Source organism: Neoarius graeffei, chromosome 5 (genome assembly GCF_027579695.1).
Source record: "Neoarius graeffei isolate fNeoGra1 chromosome 5, fNeoGra1.pri, whole genome shotgun sequence".
NCBI classification, from domain to species: Eukaryota; Metazoa; Chordata; class Actinopteri; order Siluriformes; family Ariidae; genus Neoarius; species Neoarius graeffei.
Window position 1 is genome coordinate 34,566,161 of NC_083573.1, and position 15,297 is coordinate 34,581,457.

Genomic DNA, 15,297 nt, shown 5'->3' on the forward strand with positions numbered 1-15,297 from the left:
CTGATGTTGTTTCTGTGGATTGAGCATGACAGAAACCACCCTCCACCACCCATTTTTTTTCCTCTGCTCTACACCAAGATCGTAGGTGACTTACTTTCTTATTTTGAACACAGAATCGTAAATTTCGCCAAAAAGTAAGGAAAATATATAAAGTTTTCAAGGTCTTTGGTTGAAATTTTTACCCTCGTTGGCCAAGTTGCAACAAAAGCCAAACCGTGTAGGCGATAGTAAAGCTAAGCTAACGGAGCCCGCGCAGCTCGCAGGCAGCCTTTTGCCATGACTTTACCATCAGCTGACCTGTCGCTAGTGTATTGCTGTTTTCTTTCCTTGTCCATACTGTTTGAATTGATCAGTATGACTGGTTTCATAAGCCATGCTCGTCATTAATCACTGTTTGCCATAACTTCATTTTCATGCATTTAACTTTGTTGTGTGGAGAGCGGGGAAAGGCCTAGCGGCATTTTTGGATACCAAATGTTTGTCATGTCTCGTTCAAAATGCTCATTTCATGCTCATTGTCATTTACATCTCTCATCTGTGTTAACTTTGTCTAATATCCAGAAATGCAAATGTACACACGGGCTGTGAAAAATACTCATTTATTGGGCAAAACTGTGTGATTACATTTCTGTATTCACTTTACTCACTGGCATTCAAACTCCGGTACTTCCTGGTTTACGTGAGGAAATGGATGGATGGTGGGTTTAACCATTTTGACAGGGGTGGGATTTATAGCAAAATGTTTTGAAAACAAAAGATAGATGATTCATGAAAACACTGACTGGATTCAGGTCAACTTGTCATACCTGAAGGATTTCGCAGTGATTTCAAAATCAACATCACTATTTAGAATTAAATTCCTACAACTCATCATTTCTATTAATTCATTTTTTACACGTTTTCTCTCTCTTTCAGCTTGTCGCTTTTCTTGTGAAAGATTTCTTCGCCTTTCTCTCACTCTTTCCTTTTCTTCCTCTGTCAAAACTCTCTTCCCGGTTTTGACTTTATCTTTCTCTCCTTGGTTAACTTGTTCTGACATCTTTTTAAAGTTTGTATTAAAGTTTGTAAAAATTATTATTATTTTGTTGCGCTGTTTGAGTTGTTCTGGGTGGAAAAACCCCATAAATATGAAGTTATCTGTAGACAAAAATAAAAGTTATGTAGGCGCGCTCGCGCTTCTAGTTCCCACCAAAATCAAACAGCCAATCAGAATTGCGGGGATGGCCGGACGTACATACACGGCTGGGATCCCTGTGTGTCCATGAAAAATCAACTCGATGGGTTACCAGATTTTCTTAAGTATGGAGCTCCGCTAATATGTTTAAATCATGTGATTGCTATCTACCTTGCCACTGTTTACCTTGATGACACTTTACACACTAGTGGCATTAGCTTAACCAGCTTCATGAGGTAATCACCTGGAATACTTTCCAATTAACAGGTGTGTCTCATCAAAAGTTAATTAGCACATTTGGATCTGTGTGACCAGCATAAATTGCTATATATAAAATAGAAATGGAAGGAATTTATACCTATATTTTAATACATTTATACGTATGTGTAGGACTCCTTAAGTGTGGGTGGAGCACAGAGGACGGCAGGACAGAGATCAGGTCTATAATTTGGCTTTATTGCCACACTTTTCAGTTTAACAATAATCACTCGTACACACAAACACACACACAACCGGCGTCTGGTTCAGGGATGAGAGCCCCTTCCTCTCTTGCTCTCCCTCCTGATATAGGGCGCGGTCACTGGGAAGACACAAAAACACAGGTTAATTGTTCTCAGGTGTCGTGATTCTGCCACTTACCTTCCCTGACTCCGCCCTCCTGTCACAGACCGGCGCTTGACCACGCCCCCGCTGCCACATACCCCCACCGCCCGACTCAGGCCGGGCGGCCGTCCGGCCTGCAGCCGACTCCCCCCCCCCCTTGACAGGAGAGGAAGTCCGCCACGACCATCTGCGCCCCCGGCCTGTGGACCACCTTGAAATTAAAGGGTTGGAGCGCCAGATACCAATGGGTGATCCGCGCGTTGGCATCTTTCATGTGGTGGAGCCACTGGAGGGGCGCGTGGTCCGAACAGAGGGTGAAAGGGCGCCCCAGCAGGTAGTACCGGAGGGCCAGAACCACCCACTTGATGGCCAGACACTCTTTCTCTATGGTGCTGTAGCGCCCCTCACGCACCGACAGCTTCCTGCTGATATACAGGACAGGGCGGTCCTCCCCCTCCACCTCCTGGGACAAAACATCCCCCAGCCCTCTGTCCGACGCATCGGTCTGCAACATAAAGGGGAGAGAAAAGTCAGGGGAGTGTAGAAGTGGCCCCACACAGTGCAGCCTTTACCTCTGAGAAAGCCCGCTGGCACTGCTCCGTCCACTGGACCGGATCTGGTGCCCCCTTTTTAGTGAGATCAGTCAGCGGGCTGGTGACGTCCGAATAATTAGGTATAAACCTACGATAAAAGCCAGCCCCAGGAACTGTCTCACCCCCTTTTTGGTCTTGGGCCTCGGGCAGGCCGCAATTGCTGCCGTCTTATTAATTTGGGGACGCACCTGCCCGTTGCCCAAGTGGAAGCCCAGATACCGTACTTCCACCCGCCCAATCGCACACTTCTTTGGGTTGGCTGTGAGCCCTGCTCGCCTCAGCGACCTAAGGACGGCCCTCAGGTGTTCGAGGTGCCGCTGCCAGTCATTGCTATAGATGATTATGTCATCTAAATACGCTGCCGCATACGTGGCGTGAGGGCGGAGGACTCTGTCCATCAGCCGCTGAAACGTCGCGGGCGCCCCAAACAGCCCAAACGGAAGAGTGACGAATTGGTGTAAACCAAACAGTGTGGAAAAGGCCGTTTTTTCTCAGGATAGTGGAGTCAAGGGGATCTGCCAATATCCCTTCGTCAAATCCAGTGTCGAATAAAAGCGAGCCGTGCCGAGTCGATCGAGCAACTCATCAATATGAGGCATTGGGTACGCGTCGAATTTAGACACCGCGTTGACTTTTCTATAGTCCACACAGAACCGGACCGAGCCATCGGCCTTGGGGACCAAGACCACCGGGCTGCTCCAGTCACTGTGGGACTCCTCGACGATGCCCATTTCAAGCATGGCCTGAAGTTCTTCAGCAGGGACAGGGAAGCTGGTCAGAGTTGATGGGAAGATGGATGGAGCTAAATACAGGGCAATCCTGGAAGAAAACCTGTTGGAGGCTGCAAAAGACTTGAGACTGGGAAGGAGATTCACCTTCCAGCAAGACAATGACCCTAAACATACAGCCAGAGCTACAATGGAATGGTTTAGATCAAAGAATGTGTTAGAGTGGCCCAGTCAAAGTCCAGACCTAAATCCCATTGAGCATCTGTGGCAAGACTTGAAAATTGCTGTTCACAGACGCTCTTCATCCAATCTGGCTGAGTTTGAGCTATTTTGCAAAGAAGAATGGGCAAAAATTTCAGTGTCTAGATGTGCAAAGCTGGTAGAGACATACCACAAAAGACTTGCAGCTGTAATTGCAGCAAAAGGTGGCTCTACAAAGTATTGACGCAGGGGGGCTGAATACTAATGCACATCACATTTTTCAGATTTTTATTTGTTTAAAATTTTGAAGACCATTTATCATTTTCGTTTCACTTCACAATTATGTGCTACTCTGTGTTGGTCTATCACATAAACTCTCAATTAAAAAACTTTTAAGTTTGTGGTTATAAGGTGGAAAAATCTGAAAAAGTTCAAGGGGTATGAATACTTTTGCAAGGCACTGTAAATCAGGATCTAAATCATTCATAGTGGCCTCAAATGTTTTTAAAATATCACAAATTTAGTATCTGTTTTGACCTCGCTCTGACCATCACTACGGTCTAAAAAAGGAATGATCACCTTCGTTCTGCCTATCACCGAGACCATATGTCAACAAAGTCATGTCCATGACCTCCGGAAGCACAACGACTCACGTTATAAATAGCAGAGGTTGCTCCCGGTTCAGTCTCTCACCTTGATCGCCTCGTACGAGACCGTAAGTAAGAGACCCGTAAGGTAAGAAATCCTGATTTCTTTGCTTCACGTTCCACTAATTCGTTACCTGCATGGTACGGGTGCCTTGTGTCCCCGAGGATTGTTGTGGTTTGTGTATTTCTGAGCTATGTGCTTAGCTTAATTTGCCGGTAGGCAGGGGCGGACTGGGGCAAAAAAGTGGCCCGGGAATTTAGTACCTGACTGGCCCACTCAGGGGCCAGGGCGGTGGATGATGGGGGCGGATGCTGGAGGCGGATGATGGAGGTGGATGATGTGGCAGATGCTGGAGGTGGATGATGGTGGTGAATGCTGGAGGCGGATGATGGAGGAGGATGATGGTGGTGGATGATGGAGGCGGATGATGGTGGTGGACGCTGGAGGTAGATGATGCGGAGGATGCTGGAGGTGGATGATGCAGCAGATGCTGGAGGTGGATGATGCGGCAGATGCTGGAGGTGGATGATGGAGGCGGATGATGGAGGCGGATGATGGCAGTGGAACAAATATGTTCACATATATGTGGGAGACAAAAAATATGCATGTAAACATTATTGAAGGGATAATGACATCATTTAACCTGAGGCCTTGATTAGAACAAATATATAATAGTTTTTATAGTTACTTAAAATGGTCTGCAATAGTTGCTTAATAGTGTGAAGATTGGTGAACATGTAAGTCACACTAATAATGATCATACCATAATAGTTAACATATCATCACCTTACTGAAGTTGCAATTTCTACAGCAGCACACTTTTCTCTGCAACACCATCTATGATGTCCTCACTATCCAGCATCTTAAGAACATCTTGCTGAGTGGCCATGAGCATAAATGCCTCCAGGTGCTGCTGAGAGAGAGTGCTCCTGAGCCTGTCCTTGATGAATTTTAGTGTTGAAAAGCTGTGCTCACATGCTACCTGTGTGACTGACAGAGTAAGCAGGAACTTGTATGCAAGGCCGATTATGTGGTATGCATCTGTCAGGAGGTTGTACTTCCTCAGCATATGGTAGCAACACAATGGGCAGTCCTTGCAAGATGAGCACTTTGTGTTCACCATCTCCATCTCATTTTCAGCATCCTCTGACCCAACCTCTTTTGCTGTCTTGGTTGTGTATTCCTCAAATATTGAGGCCTTCAACTTATCCCACTGTCCTGCCAGACTGAGGAGCTCACTCTAAATTGGTGACCGTTGCCCTGTCATCAAATGGTAGTAAACATTTGCTCAGATCTTTGAGTGCTGTCTCTGGGAAACCACTTGAATATGATTTTACCTGGTTGAAGTTCTTTGGGTCCAGAAGAGCCAAATCAGCATACAAGGTGCCATTTTTGAGGAATCGCTGGTGCATGCTCTCAATGACTGTATCCATGATGCGATTGTGGACATTGATTCTGTACAATGCCTCTGTGTCAGACACAGTCTCATCTTGGGACATCTCTCCAGGCATGGATTTCTTTCTTCGACCCCTTTTTGATGGCAGAGCAGCCTCAACCTCCAGCTCTGTTTCTTCGTTCTCTTCAAGTAGCTCATTGTTGGCCCACTGGACGAATATGTCGGCCGCTGTTTTCATTTTCTGAAAACTGTGACCCTCTGTAGCTCAAACCTCTTTTTCCAATGAACTTCACCACATCTATGATGTGCTCCAACACTTGCCACCTCTTGAGCACATACACTTTACAAAGAGACATCTGATGTCCCATGCGAAGGTTCTCAAGATTGCATTTTGAGGACCTAAGGAAATATGCTTCTGCACAACCTCTGTGTAGGTTGCTCCTCTCATGTTCTTCCACTCTCTGATGTATGTGTTTCTGGTCTGTCATGCCAGTGATGAACAAACTGCTATCTGTAGCCTTAGCAAATGCCATACAAAGGAAGCAGAAGAGTGCTTGTCTGTCTTCACTGTATGAAAGCCATTTCCTATTTGTGCCATCTTTGCAAGAAAAAGATCTCTGCACTATAGCCTTCTCTGCCTTCTGCTGGGGATGATGACTCAAGAAATAATCTAAGTCCTCTGGTTTTCGCCTTGTAAAAAATAAACTTTTGAAGAGAGAGCACTGACTTCCTGAGCTTGGCTTCCTCTAGCAGTAGCTGGATCATCTTCAGTCTAAACAAGAGATTAGTACTGTTAGTATTGTTTTAGTAAACCACTAAACCAAACTATCAGTAAAATATAATTTTTTTGATGATAGGGCTAAGATGGTTAAAAAATGTTATGTTGTTAGTATACTAAGCCTAGCAGTACTAGTGTAGTCCATACACAATAATGACATTTTTACAGCCAAACTAGCCTAAATGCATTGTGCTAAAAGTTAGCAAGCTAGCTAAATAATGTTATAACATTACAGCCGCCCACCTGAGTAGCATCCCCCTCCGGGTCATGTTGTCCTCCAGACGGCGCCGCCGCGAGAGCTGCATGTGCCGCTGAGGATGGTGCAGATGATGCAGCAGCGGAAAATATATTTGTCAGTTTCTGACACTTGGCCACATCTGCTTGTAGTGCATGCCTTTTCTTTTCTTGTTAGGGTTTTGCTGGGATTCGAACCTGGTTCGTTGGTGTGATAATCCAGCAAACCCCCACTAGGCCACCAGGGGGATGACTCAAATGCAGAGGCGTGAGGCGGAAGTAGAAAAATAATCAAAAGGTTTATTTAAACTATATACACTATATACAGGGCAAAACAAAAGACAAAAAAAAAACCAAAGAGTATAATCCAAAAGAAAAGCAAAGTGCAAAAATTCAAAAGCTTAAGAAGATCAAAAAACACAGTACAAAGGAAACTGGAGATAAACATAACAGCACAAAGACTCCGTGACAAGAGGACTGAACTCAGGGGTATAAATAGACAAACTAATTAAGGACACAGGTGAAGATAATTAGGCAATTAACACAAACACAAAACACAGGAACAGTGGTGGCCTCTAGAGGCCAAAATAAACACGACATGAAAAGGAAATAACAGCGGCCTCTAGAGGCCAAAACAGTCCTAGTCCTAACAGGACCCCCCCCTCTAGGAGCGTCTCCTGACGTTCCCAGGGTGATCCGGATGGGCCGAATGGAAGTCCCGACATAGTTCTTTATCAAGGACATCCCGAGCAGGAACCCAGCAGCGCTCCTCAGGACCATAGCCCTCCCAGTCCACCAGATATTGCAACCCGCCGCGGACCCGGCGGGAGTCAAGCAGGCGATTCACAGTGAACACAGTCTGCCCCTGGAAGATGCGGGGGGGTGGGGGGTTCCTAGGGGCAGGGGCATACGTAGACGTCAGTACGGGCCGTAACAGGGAAACATGGAAAGTGGGGTTGATCCTCAGAGTCCGGGGCAACTGGAGCCGGTAGGAGACAGGGTTCACCCTGCGCACCACCTTGAAGGGGCCAATGTAGCGAGGAGCAAGCTTGCGGTTCTCCACCCGCAGTGGAAGGTCCTTAGTGGACAGCCAAACACGCTGCCCAGGGCGGAAAGCGTGTGCAGGTCTTCTATGGCGGTTGGCCTGAGTCTGGTTGGTTCTGGAGGTCTGTATGAGGGTCTTCCTGACCTTGCTCCAGGTCTTGCGACACCGTCTCACATATTGGTTGACCGAGGGCACCCCCGCGTCCTCCTCCTGGTCCGGGAACAGAGGTGGCTGGAACCCGAATTGGCACTGGAATGGCGACAGCTTGGTGGCCGATGACTGCAGGGTGTTGTGGGCGTACTCCGCCCATGGCAGCCAGGTGCTCCACGATGTCGGGTTATCCATAGCCAGGCCTCGCAGGGTGGTTTCCAGGTCCTGGTTGAGCCTCTCCGTCTGACCATTGGACTGTGGGTGAAACCCAGAGGAGAGGCTGGCAGTGGCTCCGATGACCTTGCAGAACCCGTGCCACACTCGGGAGGAGAACTGGGGCCCTCGGTCTGAGACGATGTCCTGTGGAAGACCAAAGACTCGGAAGACATGATTAAACAAAAGTTTCGCAGTTTCAAGAGCAGAGGGGAGTTTGCACAGTGGTATGAAGCGGCAGGCCTTGGAGAATCTGTCAACTAAGACCAAAATGACCGTGTTACCTTGTGACTCAGGGAGACCCGTGATAAAGTCGACTGCCACGTGGGACCAGGGACGCCGGGGAATGGTCAGAGGATGCAGGAGACCCTGGGGACGCTGTCGTGGGTTCTTGGTTCTGGTGCAAACCTCACAGGACAGGACAAATGACCTTACTTCCTTCTCCATGTTAGGCCACCAGAAGCGTCTTTTCAGGAAGTCCAGGGTCCTCCGAGCTCCCGGGTGGGCGGTGAGAGGGGAAGAGTGACCCCACTGGAGAACCTTGGCCCGGGCTTGATGTGGGACGTACAAGAGGCCTGGTGGCCCCGTCCCAGGACCGGGGTCCTGGCGTTGGGCTCGTCGGACAGCCTCCTCAATACCCCAGCGGACAGGGGCCACAATCCGGGACACAGGGATAATAGGCCCGACTTCATTCTCCCTGTTAGTGGCAGAGAACAGTCTGGACAGTGCGTCAGGTTTGGTGTTCTTGGAGCCGGGGCGGTATGAGAGGGTGAAGTCAAACCGACTGAAAAACAGGGCCCACCTAGCCTGTCGAGGGTTCAGTCTCTTGGCTTGCTGGAGGTACTCCAGGTTCTTGTGGTCAGTCCAAACCAGGAATGGATGTTGTGCTCCCTCCAGCCAGTGCCTCCACTCCTCAAGGGCCAGTTTGACCGCTAGCAGTTCTCGATCCCCCACATCGTACCGGGACTCAGCAGGACTCAGGCGGTGGGAGAAGTAAGCGCAGGGGTGCAGCTTTCCTTCCGAACGTTGAGAGAGCACCGCGCCGACACCACTGTCCGAGGCGTCCACCTCCACGATGAATGGTTGGGAGGTGTCCGGGAGAACCAGAATGGGTGCCGTGCAGAAGCGGTCCTTGAGGTCTTTGAACGCCTTTTCTGCCTGAGGAGACCAGCCATAAGATCCACCTGTCCCTTTGGTGAGGTCTGACATGGGTGCTGACACAGAACTGAAGTTCCTGATGAACTTGCGGTAGAAGTTAGCGAATCCTAAGAACCGCTGAACCTCCTTAACGGACTTGGGAGTAGGCCAATCCCGGACGGCCAGGGTCTTGGCAGGGTCCATTTGGAGTTGGCCTGTCCGTACAATAAATCCCAGAAAGGAGACCTCGGGAACATGAAATTCGCATTTCTGGGCCTTGGCGAACAGATTGTTCTGTAGCAGCCTCTGGAGAACCTGGCGGACATGGTGGCGGTGCTCCTGCACGGTCTTGGAAAAGATAAGGATGTCGTCGAGGTAGACAAAAACGTATAGGTTAATCATGTCCCTTAAGACGTCGTTGATTAGGGCCTGAAAAACAGCTGGTGCGTTGGTGAGTCCGAAGGGCATCACCTGGTATTCGTAGTGCCCAGACGGGGTGTTAAAGGCAGTCTTCCACTCGTCTCCCTGTCGGATACGGATGAGGTGGTATGCGTTCCGTAGGTCCAACTTGGTGAAGACGGTGGCGCCTTGGAGCAGGTCGAATGCTGTGGACATCAGCGGAAGGGGATATCGGTTGCGCACAGTGATCTTATTCAGGCCCCTGTAATCAATACATGGTCGGAGCCCCCCATCCTTCTTGCCGACAAAGAAGAAGCCGGCTCCAGCAGGTGAAGTGGAGGGTCGAATAAACCCAGAGACCAGGGCATCTTTGAGGTATTCCTCCATGGCCTTGCGTTCTGGCTGAGAGAGTGAAAACAGTCTGCCACGAGGAGGGGTAGTCCCAGGGAGCAAGTCGATGGCACAGTCGTAGGCCCGGTGCGGAGGAAGAACGGCGGCCCTGCTCTTGCTGAATACCTCCTTGAGATCCCAGTACTCTGTGGGAACTTGAGATAACTCGGTGAGATCAGGGGGCTCGGCAGGAGACACAGGAGAGCTAGAGAGCAGACAAGAGGCATGGCATGCAGGGCCCCATTCCACAACCTGGCTTGTTACCCAGTCTATGCGAGGGTTGTGGCGAGTAAGCCAAGGAAGGCCTAGAATAACTGGGAACTCAGGTGAAGGAATCAGGTGCAGGGATATTTCTTCCTTGTGACCTTGAGACTGGAGGAAAACTGGAGAAGTAACTTGGGTGACTCTTCCATCACCTAACGCTTGGCCATCGAGGGCAGACACAGACAGTGGGACTTCAAGAGGTGCAGTCGGAATATTGATGCTTTGGGTGAAGTGAATATCCATAAAGTTCCCAGCCGCCCCTGAGTCTATCAAAGCTTGACAAGAGTGGACAGACTCACCCCAGGAGATGGAGACCGGGATGTAGATTCCTTGGCCAGGGAGTCCGGGAGAGAGGGTAGGCCCCGTCACAACCCTCCCTCGGCTGGACGGGGCGGTCCTTTTCCCAAGAGTTCGGGACATGATGCTCGGAAGTGACCAGGCTTGCCACAGTAGATGCAGCACCTGTCCCTCCTTCTGCGCTCCCTCTCAGATGCGGAGAGGCGAGTACGACCCACTTGCATGGGTTCTGGACAGTCACTGAAGGAGGTAGACGGTCTCCAGGTAGAGGTAGGGAGGCTGGGGGGGCTCAAGGCTTGGTGGCGTTCTCTCATCCTGTTGTCCAGACGAATAGCATGTGAGATAAGGTTTTCAAGGTCACTTGGGCATCCAATAGAGGCCAGACCATCCTTGATGGGGTCAGACAGACCATGGTGGAAGGCTGACACCAGGGCAGTCTCGTTCCATCCACTTACTGCTGCGAGTGTTCGGAACGAGATGGCGTAATCTGCGACGCTTCCTCCTTGCCGGATGGACATGAGCTTTCGGGCTGCGTCGGTACTGATGTCTGCCTGATCGAAGACCCGAAGCATCTCTTCAGAAAACAGCTGGAAATCAAAGCACTCAGGTCCCTGTCTTTGCCAGATAGCAGTAGCCCAGGCTCGCGCCTTACCAGCTAATAAGGTGATCACAAAGGCAATCTTGCGGCGATCCGTAGTGTAGGTGGTAGGCTGAAGCTCAAAGGTGAGTTGACACTGGGTAAGGAACTCTCGGCACTCACTGTGCTTGCTGTCATACCTCTGTGGTGCAGGAAGGCTGGGTTCGCGAGGTGAAGAAGGCAGCATTGCAGGAGGCACTGGAGCAGGAGTGGGAGCTGGAGCAGGAGCAGGAACTGGATCAGGAGCAGGAGATGCAGGCAGAGATGTCAGCTGTGCCAGGGTTTTCCCAATTTGCTGAAGCAGTTCCTCGTGGCGAGCGAGGGCCTCACGTTGGCTGGTGAGCGTACGTCCATGAGCGTCCATGGTCGCTCCGAAGCGTGTCAAAGCTGCCATAATTCCCTGAAGGTTGGCCGGGTAGACAGTTGAAGCAGCCTCTGCTGAGTCGGTCATGACGGAGTCTTTCTGTTAGGGTTTTGCTGGGATTCGAACCTGGTTCGTTGGTGTGATAATCCAGCAAACCCCCACTAGGCCACCAGGGGGATGACTCAAATGCAGAGGCGTGAGGCGGAAGTAGAAAAATAATCAAAAGGTTTATTTAAACTATATACACTATATACAGGGCAAAACAAAAGACAAAAAAAAAACCAAAGAGTATAATCCAAAAGAAAAGCAAAGTGCAAAAATTCAAAAGCTTAAGAAGATCAAAAAACACAGTACAAAGGAAACTGGAGATAAACATAACAGCACAAAGACTCCGTGACAAGAGGACTGAACTCAGGGGTATAAATAGACAAACTAATTAAGGACACAGGTGAAGATAATTAGGCAATTAACACAAACACAAAACACAGGAACAGTGGTGGCCTCTAGAGGCCAAAATAAACACGACATGAAAAGGAAATAACAGCGGCCTCTAGAGGCCAAAACAGTCCTAGTCCTAACATTTCTCTTAATTTTTGTGCTCCTCCCTTGCGTTTCTTCTCCATTTTTGCACAGCTGATTAATTGATTGACAGATGAAGAGGGAGAAGGGGGCCGGACCGAAGCCCTCAGCCTTCGGCTCGGCTGTGATTGGCCAACAGCCCCACGACTGACGCCCATGTAAGCCAATGCTGATTATCCAGACACTAGAGAAACTGTTAACATTGCTTATCATATTAAAGGCCAGCGCAACTGTATTTTTTTTTTCTCCGCCGGCCCACACTAAACCACCGGCCCACCGGGAAAACTCCCACTACTCCCGATGGCCAGTCCGCCCCTGCCGGTAGTGTTAGGTTTATTATATTGTAAGGTCTTATTCCTTTGTAAGGATAAATAGTTGTAAATATTTGTTCTTGACCAAGAAGGCAGTAATTCTTAATACTTAATATTGTAGTTAGAATGCCAGCTAGAAGGCATTGAATTCTGTGTAACTTGTAAGTTACTGTGTGACCTTCCTCCAGTCACAGAGAAGTGCTGACCTACTTTGTTAGACTAGACATAAACATGTCTTTGTTTAGAATGGTAAATGCTGAGTTGTTAAGAACATATTCTTGATATGAAATGTGTATTATTGATCAGAGATGTGTCTGGACGGCACCAAGGTCTGCAATGATGTCAGACACACCCACACACACCCACAGCTGCATATCCAACGTGTATTTAGATTTAATTGCTAGATCTAAGATGCATTTAGTGATTTAAGTTAGTTTTATAGTTTTAAGTTAGTTTTATAATTACAGAATATAATTTAGGATTGTTAAGACTTTATGATTCTGACTTTATGAGTTTAATCCTGAATCCTGTTTGACCTTCCTCCGGTGATGTAGCACTTCTTTGTTTATGTTTCTTATGACTATCTTTGTTTAAAATTGTTAAAGACATATTCTTATTTGTTATTTTGCTTATGATGGTCTTACTACATATTGATGAAATCAAGATGTAATTTGCTGACTTAGCACAAGACACATCCATGTGTTAAGAATTTATGATTTTAATATTTTAGCTTTTCATCCTTTAGCTTTTAGATCCTTTAAACTATTTCTGTTTAACTTGGCATTAATTTCTGATGTATTTGACCTTCTTAGACTAGATATATTATCTGTGTTTAAAAATTCCATCACCATCTTAAGTACATATTGCCCTATGTTATATCTGACCTGAAAGGGTGTACGTAAGCAATGAACTTTAAAATCTGTCTGTACCTTGCTATCATGTCATATCGTCAGAAATATGTCATTATGTTATGATTTACACACACACTGATGGAGATTATTTGACCTGCCCCAAGATCAAGCTGCTCACTTGCTCGCAAGTCAAACATACACACACATACATCTGAACATTCCATCAGAACAGTGATGCGATTAAGATGTGACCTGCTCATACACACACACACACACACACACACACACACACACAAATAGACACAGATATCAAAATGATGTCACTCACTCACACACACCCCCATAGACACACACACACACACCCTCTATAGTGATGTCATTTACACACAGATAACACTCACATATAATAACCCTCTGTATTCTTGTCTAATGGGGAAACTTGCGAATAAAGATGTGAACTACATTGGGGTTCCTGTCTTTCTTTGCGACTAACCCCCAGAGCTCTGGGTGGCGCGAGGGCATTGGCCTCGAGGAGTAAATTGACCGTTCTGACTGGGTGAACCCTAACAGATAGGTTGTAAGCTTGTTTTTTCAGGTATCCTTTTTGTTTGACGTTATATGCGCTAGATTTCCAGGTAATCTGAGTTTGTTACCACTGTGTGCCTATACTGCTGTTCACAGCTGTGGGCTTGGTGCGAGTCCACTAAGTGCGTTTGCGCACTGGTGTCGGCCGCCGTAATACCTATGTGCTGTGTTTTTTACTGCTGTTGTTGCAGCCGGAAATTGTGTGAGCCTGTCAGACTGCTGTTACAGGCCACCTAGCACTATACTTGTTTGAATTGTTATCATAATGCATTGAATTGTTTGGATTTGTAATATACTCTTGCAATTGTGTTGTGCCTTTTTTTTGTTGTTGTTGTTCACTGGTGTAGCCTGCTAGGTGCGTTTGCACACTGTGCAGGCCTCGGCAGTGTTCCCGTGCCATACCCTATACTCCTGTCTGCAGCTGGTGGGGCTAGTGTGCGCCCGCTAAGTGCATTCGTGCCCTGGTGCGGGCCATCATAATACTGTGTGCTGTGTTTTTCCTGTTTCCATCAGGTGCATTCAGCTGCAGGCCACGACAGTGCTCCTCTGCGACACCCTCCTCTGCCACGCCCTATACCCCTGTTCGCAGCTGGTGGGGCTAGTGTGTGCCCGCTAAGTGCATTCGTGTGCTGGTGCGGGCCACCATTGTGATCCTGTAACATACCCTATGTCGCTGTTCGCAGCTGGTGGGGCTAGTGTGCGCCTGCTAAGTGCATTTGCGCGCTGGTGTGGGCCACCATAATACCTTGGTGGACTACTCGAGGAGGACTCCAGACATCAGACTGCCTAGGCCTCTGTGTGGCTACGATGGCTTCCCACTACTGCAGGATTTGCAGGGCCTCAATGAGTTCCAGAGATGGGCACAGGTAGTGTCCAATGTGCCTTGGAGTTGCCCACATGCTGGAGGATGTGGACAACCCTTGCAGTGCAGCCTGCGACCTATCCAGGGGGGAAAGACAGCGCCGGGCCAGCCAGCTGGGCGACCATATGTGCGAGAGCTGGAGAGAGAGGCGACGCTCCCCTGACCAGCCGTCCCTCTCCAGTAAGCATGAGCATAAGCACAAATGCAAGCATTCACATGACCAGCAGCGGGAGTCCCCCCACAGGCCTGCCCAAAGAGAGGCGCCCAGAGCTGCTAAGCGCCCTGCCTCAGCTACGGTGACGGAGAGTGGTAACGCAGAGTCACTCCAGATCCTCTCAGTTCTCCAGGCTCTGTCACAGAGGATGGACAGGCTGGAAGGTCACCAGGGCTCATCATCTACTTCCCTGCCCCCGGGCCAGGGGGGTACCCTCTCATCCAGGCCTGAAAGCTATGGTGAGGAGGATGGGCGGGGTGATGTGGATGTGCTATCCCTCTACGCTCCCCACACAGTGACAGACAACACAACAGGTAGGGACGGCCTCGGGGGAGACCTGCATTCTGGCTCTGCAGAGCTGGCTGACAGCTCCACGGGGACAGAAGAGGCCCCTGTCAGCTCCCTGGTGTCATGGGTGCTGAGCGCTGCCAAGGTCCTGGGCCTTCAGGTGCCCGCACCTGCCCCGGCTCCTTTGGGAGTAGTTTGGGAGGGCGTCTCTCATGCTACCCCACCACCTCCTATACCTGTGGCGGATGATTACACAGCAATGCTCAAGTCAACATGGGGTAAGTCATCACAACACCCCCGGTTTCATGCAGGCTGCTGCCAGCTGGCAACAGCTGGTTACCCGGTTGAGACTGGAC